The sequence below is a fragment of the Salminus brasiliensis genome, chromosome 5 (assembly GCF_030463535.1).
Source record: "Salminus brasiliensis chromosome 5, fSalBra1.hap2, whole genome shotgun sequence".
Taxonomy (NCBI): Eukaryota; Metazoa; Chordata; class Actinopteri; order Characiformes; family Bryconidae; genus Salminus; species Salminus brasiliensis.
Window position 1 is genome coordinate 13,114,190 of NC_132882.1, and position 10,580 is coordinate 13,124,769.

Sequence of the window (10,580 nt, forward strand, 5' to 3'; positions counted from 1 at the left end):
TTAAACTGTTCAGCTCCATTCTGAGGAGAGACTTGGGCCGAGAAACACGTCGCAGTCACAGTGAACCAGAAACTTACAAACCAACAACAACAAAAGCAAACAAAGCAAGCCGCTACAGCTGTGGTCTGAAGTTTCCCAACACTCATTACAGACATACATGTCATGGCAATACTGAGCTTTCGGAGATTTCTTTGAACCAAAAGAGTGTTTCACATACACATTTAATAGGGAAAACAAGGATTTTATTAGGAAACAAGAATTTTTCAACATGTCATTGCCATGACATTCCTGTCTGTGTTGAGTGTATGTAAGCTTCTGACCACAGCTGTACATATGGGAATCAGTACTGTGTAAAAGTCTTAGGCAGCCGTAAAAAATGTTTTAGGTTATTTGTATTGTACATTTGTATTGCTGTAAAACATCAAATTAAACACAAATACAGTTTTATAAATGTGTTTTATATCAGTTAAGTTATTGACATGTCAGTTAAAAAAAATACAGTTTTACAAAAATAAGGATTAGATAAGGCAGTTGTTGGAAAGTAGTTTTGGGTATACATACATATATATGGGTATATACATACACATATAAATATACTATATAAATAAATAAATAAATAAATACTTAACGTTTAGTGGAAGTCAGTGTACATGTCAGTGGTGCATTTCTATTGGTCTATTTATTATGAAATTGAAGAGAATGACTCCCAGATTCACATTATGTCAAAAAGTGCACTGCACAAATGGAGATTCAGTAATATATACTCTTGTTGCTCCATTTTTGCAGTTCACTTTTTGACATAATGTGAATCTGAGAATCATCAATAATATACATTTATATTTATATATATTATTATCTTTTCAATAATTGCTAAGATTAGATAGAGCTAAGATAAGATTAGATAGATTTACATAGTTCATTTTCTCTGATGTCTTAAGACTTTTGCACACCACTGTCTTTACAAATGAAACCATCTGCTGGGCCCTGTAGGATTCTGGTTTGGTCACTGTTGGATGTGTCTCGGCTGAAATAATTACGATTCCTTCTCTGATTCTGTTTTCATTTGGTTATACTGACGCCTATGTACCAAATAAAAGAGCGCTAAGTAGACACCACTGTTCCCAGAGTCATCATTCCAATATGTCGGCTGCTCCCCAGTGTCGTCTGTATGTGTATGAAGAATACAGCATTCACACGTTCCTGAGTGTAAATACTGAACAGCTGCTTGAGTAGACAGATGTCCTAGCTGCTCTGTGTGTGTGTGTGTGTGTGTGTGTGTGTGTGTGTGTGTGTGTGTGTGTGTTTGGTAGCATGTCTGTGTAGTGGGTGTAGGCTCAGTGGGCATGGTGAATGGTGAGCTGGCACTGCGCCTGTGTCACTTCTGCTGTCTACTGCAGACATGTTCTGTGGGCACTGTGCCAGCTTAGCAGAGCCAAGGTGAGCGCAGCATCAGCGAGACCACCACTACAGGGAGCAGAGAATGCATTTTTCACAACCCACCACACAGAAGGGCTGAATCGGCACAGAGCAAAGGTGGACTTCAGATTTGCTTAATTTAATCCTGCAGTGCTTCTGAATATAGCCATGTGTGTGTTCTCTCACACGTTAAGACATGCTTGCTTTGTTCAGAGAGATATTGATTATAGATTTATCAATCAGATACCTCGTTCTGGCTTAAAGGAGAAGATCAGTGAGAAATCAAAGCAACATGATTGATCACTGTAATATCTGACGTGGGCTTCTTTAGTTCAGAACGGAAGATGCTAACAAACGCTGGACTTAGACTGTCACCAGTCCTGGCCAACACATCTCACACTCTTATTTTTGCTTGAAAATCTACTAAAAATATGAGCTTCATTTCAGATGACAGAATTAGTGCTGCAGAAAGAAGGCGTGGCAAACAGGTGAACGGAATCCTGTTAGGGCTACAATCCAGCTCTTCTTGGTGTAAACCTCCAGCACCAGTACTGCTCTACTACTGTGAACATTTGCATACTGCCTAAAACATGAAGACTGCAGGACACAGCCTAAGAGGCTATTAAAGTGATGTACAGCACTGCTGTCGTCTCCCACTGTGCTCAGAGAAAAAAACAGTGCTGTATATTCTTCCCTCTCATCCAGCAGCGTCTGATTAGCTCTTGACACTCAGACGTGAGATTCCTGAATGACCTTAATGGTGTGTGTGTGTGTGTGTGTGAGAAAATCATACCTTCACCAAGGACGTGACTGAAAGCGGTGGTTGCCAAGAACACAAGACACCCTGTATTCCTGCTGATCTGTGTGTTGCTCTGGTGGAGCTAGTTCTGCCGTTTAATGACATTTCTCATTTAGACATCACAGCAGCAATACCCTCTCTAAAGCAAAGCTTCCACCCTGTTTTTGAGTGGGCATACACGGTTCTAGAAAAAAGCCTTTCATTTACCATAGAAGAAAATAATGACCTTAGGGTCAAGTGCAGCTGCTTCAGAACACCTCATTCTTTTAAAATCTCGACTTATCAGAGCTGTCTGGATTCTTTTGGGTATAAAGTGCATGCTGCAGATTATGGACGTTCATCACATACGTAGTTATACACAGTACAACTAACAGTGAAATGCATGTTAAAGTAAATAAATGCAAGATTAGATTAGATTAGATTACATAATTGATCAAATGAGAATTTTCTTTTGTAGGAATTTGATAAATTTTAAGATCATCCAGTCAAGTTCTAGAGATTTCACTAAAGAAAGTAACCTCACTAGTTCTATTTCTGTAAGCATGATATACCTGGGAACAAGCAAAATTACCTGCCAGTGCTTTAAAATGAAGAAAAATATTCTGGCAGGTTGTGCTACCCATCGACAAGACAGCACAAGACAGCTATAGTCACCATTAGTCTTGGACACAGATGGAGTTTGGCTTCCCCCTTTAACCCATCCATACAGTGAACACACACACACACACACACACACACACACAGACACACACATATATACACACCAGAGATCAAAGGAATTAATATTAGATATATTTTCATATGTTGATACCAGATAATAACTACTTTTCCTGTTTTAATTGTGGAGTTTAAATGACCAAATAATTCTTATTTTTGAATAAGAATCTTATTCTTATGATTCATTTTGAAATGTGACCAAATATCTCATATGAACTTTACCTTTCATGTGAATTCTTCTCTTTAGCTCTAAAGCATGTAAATGTGTGACCAGTGCTTTTCTCCAAGACACACAGTGACACACGTGCCCCGAACGGTGGACAGCCATTACTGCGGCAGGTATCATCCCACAACCCTGTCATCAATAGCCCAGAGCTCCGCTGAACCACCACTGCCCAGATATGTGCTACACCTCTCCGCTGACCTGTCTTTTTTAATGTTCTCATGTGTTTTCCAGAGGAATTTTGTTTCCCACAGTTGCATTTTACAATCTTAGCTAACTGTTATGTTATTTGTCACAGCCTTAAGCTATCCAAACACCCTCACCATGCTTCTGCTGGGAGCGTTTTCCAATATGGGGCTTTATGCTTTTAGCAGAATATCCCAGCGGCTCTTTTATTTAGGCAGCTGCTCCTCCAAATATACACTGTGGCAGCGCGCTTTGACAAGTTAGCACCACAAAAACCAAGATGTGGTTATGTGTTTTGGGGTAAGAAGAGAAAGACCATCTAGTTCTCAGTATGATAGCTCAGCAACGGATCTAATGGACGTATCACTGCAATCCCTGCAAAACCAGGATTACGCTTCAGCTCCAGGGTTGCAAATTTCAGTGACTGAAGGCTGGAGTCGTACACGGTTTGGTGGTTTCCCAAGTTCAGCAGTTGAAAATCAACACCAATGTTTGACACCGGCCAAATTTCCCCATTCCTATAGATGTACTGACCTGCACGTTTAGTGAGTTTCCAGCTTTAAAAGGCCCAAATCAACTCCGTAGAGGGTTGTTAATGACCAGATCAGCTGGACCTAAATTGCATGTAAAGCCATGTGTGGTGACCTTAGACTGGACCAACAGATGAAATACTGACGTGTTTTTAACCCGTGTGTTTTCAGAGTGCACCTTCTCTGACTTGGTTCTCTGTCATTACTGTCTATTGTTTCAGGTAGAGATAAGATGAAGGACGGTGGTTAGAGAGGCTGGTCTGCGTGTGTGTGTGTGTGTGTGTGTGTGTGTGTATGAGTCACACAGGTCCAGCATGTCTGCAGTCCAGCACAGAGAGGTAAAGAGGGGGAGAGCTTAGTGCCCTGGTGGCGCGTCGCCGTGGTAACTCCTTACCCTGACAAACTGTCAGAGGCTCGTTGTATGACCTCCCCTCCACCCTCATTGCTCCGGCACGCAGCCTATCTATAATTCAGCACGCTAGAAATACTCCTAACACACCAGTTACCATCACAGAAACTACACGGCTTTACGTGCACAGATTCTGCTTTCACTCAGCTGATTCGGTTTACTGTACAGATGAACTCTGTCTGAATCACCAAAATTAAATTAACGCTTTGCTTTGATCCTTTATGATAAAATAGGGAACTTAATCAACATTATAATTAGTTCAGGCTAAGCTTGTTAGGCAGTCAAAAAAGTCTAGCCAGACTTCACAGCTTTGCTCTGGACCACAGGGACAGGTAGCGGTACCACAGGGAGCCATAAAGAACATTTCAAACACATCGGTCGGCATCTGTTCTACCAACGCACACACACACACACTGCGCCTCATTGTACCCAGCTGTTGTCTTTGAAGATAATTGAGGCCGTACCTGTTCTACTGCACAAACAGCAGCTCTCTGAGTGACATTTCAGAGCAAAGACGTGTTCAGAACATGAAGGATTATCAGATGTTCTCAGAATCAATACCTGCCAATACTGTCTGGACAGAGAGCTCAGGTTTAACTACACTATTAAGATCAGGAGCTGCCGATAATCACCTTATTCCATTGGAAGGTAATGTTGTTTATGTGGTGGAAAACTTGTGACAGAAGAAGCACTGAGTCTCTGAGTCAGTATTGAAGTGAGTAACAAATGTATTGAGAGAAGTACAAAGCAAAACCTTAGTTTCTGCCTGTCTGCTCTGAGCTCTGCATGGTCTGCAGGAGCCTTTATCATCGCTGGGCTTTACCCTCACCCGCTCAGCAATGTTTGACCAGATAGCTTTATATGGTATAAACAGGCTATACATTTATCTGTTACTTGCATGAGAACTGTCCCAGGAATTTGACCCCACTGACCCAGTCTGGTCCCTGTTTATGGGGAGTCATTCTAAGGTAAGTGCTGACCGGAGATCGTTCTGCCCTCCAGTCGGCAATTGCACCCTGATAAAGATGAGCAGAGACAGACAATAACAGTGTGGACAGACCCCGGTACAACATAGATAAATAACACAAAGTGACCGAGGTCACCTTACGTATCACAGAATATGCATCAACCATTTAGGTATTGATTATGAATCATCAATAACTTCCATTACACTTATTAAAAAATATTAATAAAAAGCTAAATAATGAGGTTATAGAATGACAAGTAAAAGATGAGTAAAAATGTTTTATTGATGGAAAAACATGAATGAATGAATATATATATATATATATATATATATATATATATATATATATATTATGCTAGTTAGAGACAAAAATGGCATTAAATAAGTTATAATAAAGTTATAATTTTTACACTTATTGTTAATGGCCTGAAATAGACCATTTCACATTTTACAGTAATACCACACTGATCTCTATAACTGTTGGCTCTGTAGCATATCTGTATCTCTAACATATCTGTAGCATACAGTGCTACTTATTAGCACAGTAGGCAGTAGAATCTACCAGGCAGCTGCTGAAGTATGACTCTTCATTTACTATATGGACAAAAGTATTGGGACACCTGCTCATTCATTGTTTCTTACAAAATCAGGGACATTAAAAAGGATTTATCACTACTGTCCAGGAGAGGCTTTCTGCTGGCTTTTGGAGCATTGCTGTGTGGAATTGATTTGATTTGATACATGTTTTAGTGTATGTTTTAGTGTATCCACCACATCCCCAACTCATCCCAAAGAAACGGGATGGAACACCATCATTCCACTGCTCCACAGCTCAATGATGGGGGGAATTATACCCCTCTGGGCCACACCTGGCATTAGGCATGGTGCCAATAGGTTTATTTTTATTTTTTATTCTATTGGCGATTTCAGCAGATTCAGCAGTAGCTGAATGCATTCATTAGAAGGGGTGTCCACAAACATTTAGACGTACAGTGTAACATGAATTTGAGTCCAGTGACAGTGCAGGAGTTCCACCAATTCAGCCAACAGCAAGCATAAGAAGCATTTCAGTATGGACAGCAAATCATAGAGAACATTTATATATATATAAATTATTATACTTACTAAATGAATATGTGATATTGGCACTTTAACAGGTTCCTGTTCTTTTTTTATGTACAGAGAAATCACAGTCTATGGTAAGCAGTGGTACACTACGGATACACTACTCTCGCCTCTGAGATGGCGTAGAAGTGGGATGCGGTTGATAGCATTCCTATCACAGTACCACGCTGCAATTCACAGAGCTCCTGAGAGCGATTTGGATGGGTGAGTGAATACTTTTGGTAATTAAGTATACATATACACACACACAGGGATATTATATGTAGGGTATGTCCAAGTTGTGTACGAATTACGGATACTAGCTAGTTTTTGAGTATGTGGTATGTCATATAGGTAGTGGTAAAGTTATATACTCAATTATACACGTCGCATATTCCTAATTTATAGTATTAGTGTGTAGTATGTGACTGATACGCAGCCATGGTCCCACAGCATGATCAATTGGGCTAAGGGTAGATGGTTGACTGAGCCATTTAAGATCATTTCTTTGCCTTAAGAAGCTCTTTGGTTGCTTGTGTAGTATGTTTATCCATCTATACTGTGAAGCACCATCCAATCAGTTGTGCAGCATTTGACTGAATCTGAGCAGAAAAGTGAGCTCTCTACACTTCAGAATCCATCCTATTACTTCTATCAGCAATCACATGATCAATAAACACCAGTCACCGAGTTTCCTTAACAGCTACACATCTTTCTCTACAAGTGGACAGATTGCTACGTGAAGAGCCGTGTGTACGTGTGTATGAATGGAAGGGAGGTTTGGCGAACAAGGACAGGGAGAAGGTCACTAACCCAGCTGTTGGGGATTCTCAGAGCAGAGCCGAGCAGAGCTCAGTGTCAAAGGCAGAACACTGTGTTTGTCCTTCGTGTCTGAAAATAGAGCCTTTAATCGGTGGGGCATTCTTATCTGTGTGAGAGAGAGCGGGGGTATCAGTGCAGCATATCTAGCAGAGTGTTCAGTGTCTATCATGATTTGAGTAACACCCTCATATCGACTGGTTTAAGACACTGCGTTGTCATGGAGTGAAAGGCGAGGACATCAGATACAACAGTAATGCACATTCTGAGTGCTTAGATACAGGACCTGTGTCCCAGGCACAGACTACATTACCCATGTCCCATTACCCAGTCTTTAAAACTGCCCATTGCTCATTCACGCAATCTTCAGCCAGCTGTAACATTTAAATTGGCACTTTTCTCCCCTCGCCTCAAATGTGGTCAATCAGCAAAACATGTTTAGGTTCTGAAAGGAGAGGAAAACACACTTTATTGCCACTGCAGAGCAATAGAGTCAAACCTCTGCTGTAAACCCATCTGTGAAAGTAAACAGATGCACTCGCACTAGTGAATAGAGCAGGAGAAATGCGCACACAGAGTGGTGGGCAGCAATTTGGGGTTAGGTGCCTTGATCAAGGGTACCTCAGCTGTGAACATTGAGGGAGGAGAAAGCACTATTCCTTTACTCCCTGCACCCCGGCTTCCTGCGGGAAGTCCAGGGTCCAGGAATATGTACCCGCAACCTCCCGATCTCAATCCTACTTCTGTGCGTGTTCTTTAGACTTGCTCATGTTGTTTCTGACATTTCTCATTCTCTGCCCACCTTATTCTGCCAAGCCCACTTTCATGAGTTAGTTTCTTCTGCCTTTGTCTTAAAATGTCCAGTCATATCATATAAAATGCGGTAGGCTACTGCTGTGGACAGTGATCACAAGGAGGTTCGCTGCGCTTACTCAACATGACAATAGGCTATTTAACGTTTTTCAGAGCTACTCAGAGCAGAGCTAACTAGCTTTCCAACACAACACAAAAATGAGTGTTGTGGAAGACCATGTCCACAGAAGAAGAGGACCTCCGTCTATGGTCGAAGGCGCTAAATTTAAAACATCTGTCCAAAGGTCCATCCATTTTGGGGAGGGGAAAAAGCGGATATATCTTGTGTATATATATATATATATATATATATATATATATATATATATATATATATATATATATATATATATATATATACATATATGTAGCTTGTGAGGCTGTCAGGTAAGATGTTAGGTTAAGAGCTAATCTAGCTAGCACTAGCCAGGAGGCTCATGTCCTCTCTTTTTTTTACTGGCAAGAGACTGATGAAGCTGAGTGTGTTTATACTACAGAGGCAGTGAAACTGTACCACAGTTTGGCTGCATACACCTACTTTCTTAATGGAAAGGTTGGGAATATCTGTTCCTATATTGTAGAGGGCATCAGTAGCAGCTCGTATTGACCTCTGGTTTTACAGGTTTGTGACTTTCGGATTAGGTGAAGTTTGCAGTCATGTTGCAGCAGCAGGAACAGTGTGTAAGTTGCTAGTTGTTGCTGTTGCTAGTAGGAAAATCAGTACACTTTAATTACTGACAGTAATCGCTGCCGCTGTTTTCTCAATTCTTCTTTAAATACATGACAGTGTGATGCTAATTAGTGAGGTAATGTATAGACGGGGTTCTGTCCAAATCATCACAGAGATGTGAGCCCAACCAGGAGGTAGAAATCAGCACTCTTCACGTTAGAGAGCAACAATGACAAGTAGTTGTAGTACAGTAAACTTCAGCAAGCGCAGAGAAGATGGATGGAAAATGTTAAATATTCTGAGGGGATTGCGTCCCATTGCCAAAGATTGTAGGAGGTGAAAAATGATATTTAATAAAACAATATTTTATTATTCAGTCAACAAGAAATTAATAAACTCACAACCCCGGGCTCCTGGAGCTGTGTGACACACATATTAAAAGAGGATCATTTCCCTCGAACACTGGTTGTTTTGAACAGAGACTAAGTTTAAGTTGAAAGCTTATTGACAAATTGTGAAACTGAGCATTTAAAGCACGCTTACCTTTTACTTTAACGCTTTCAAATCAACCTCTTAAAGAAATACATTATATTTTCCTCTTTTATTAGTTTTTTTTTCGGGGTGGAGATGGGATTCCTGGGCAAACCTGGAATTTGGAGCCTACAATTTGATCCTACACAGCCACACTACATTATTTTGCAGGACTGTACTGAATAATAATCCTTGAAGCCTAACACAAAATGCTACAGTTAACTTAGCAAGTGATTCAGACCCATTTCATTTAGTCCATGCATTAGTAAATGATCACACAATATAAAGAGCAGCTTGCGTCTTCAGAAACCACAGAAAAAGTAAAAAGGCTTTCGTTTGTGTCATGCCTGTCTTAGTTTTTATGTCATGTCTGTTTTTGTTTTGCTTTCTAGCACATGGCCTTGCTTGTTTTTGATCTGTCCTAGCTCCTCCTGTTTAGTATTTTCACCTGTGCCTCGTTTCATGTCACGCCCCTCTTGTTAACTCCAGGTGTTCCTTGTCTGTCAGTGGATTTATACCCCTTTGCCTCAGCTTGTCTTTGTCTGGTCTTGCACATGGCTGGTTTCCTGGGTTTTGACGTGTCTGTCAGTTCAGCGCTTTGTAGTTTGGCTAGTTTTTGCCTTTTCTGTTTGGGTTTCTAGGATTAGCTTTTCAGTGTATTTTTATCTCCTAGTTCAAGTTTCTCATTATCCCGTCATGCCTTGTTTCTGGTGTCTGTCAATAAAGTTACCTGCAAGTCCGCTTCCACCTCCAAACTCAGCAACTGTGATAGTTTGAACTAAATAGACAATGAAATGTAAATCTTGAAAATGGCAAATGATTGTTAAAGAGGGAAAGTATCAGTTCTTACTATGTACAAATGTGCAAAGCAGCTTCATTTGCACACACTGCAATTCCCACATAGCCCTGAAATCCCATTGCTTTAGTTCCACAGCGCTGCTGAATAATTCATTCTGAAAAAGCCTGATTAGCCCAAAGATACCAAAAAGGCCAAACACAGAAATATGTATCCCTGATGAAATATACGATACTCAAAAAATTTAATTTATTGTGCTTTTATGGAGATGATGGAATTTAAACAGATAACATAACAACGTATAAAAAGAGCAGATATCTCCGAAATTTCAGTCTCTTTATGTAACATAAAAGATCCCAGAGTCCAAAACAGATGGTGGGGATATATCTAGTCCCTTTAATTGGCTGTAATTGCTTTTACCTGAGCACACCATCCACAAACCCTCATCAGCTCATAGCTCCTCGGACATGAGATGTTGCCATGGCAGCTGGCGGGACACGGGGGACCTTTCTACACAGGCAGAGATATCCCGATGTGTGTTCTGCAGCGTGTGTATGTGTG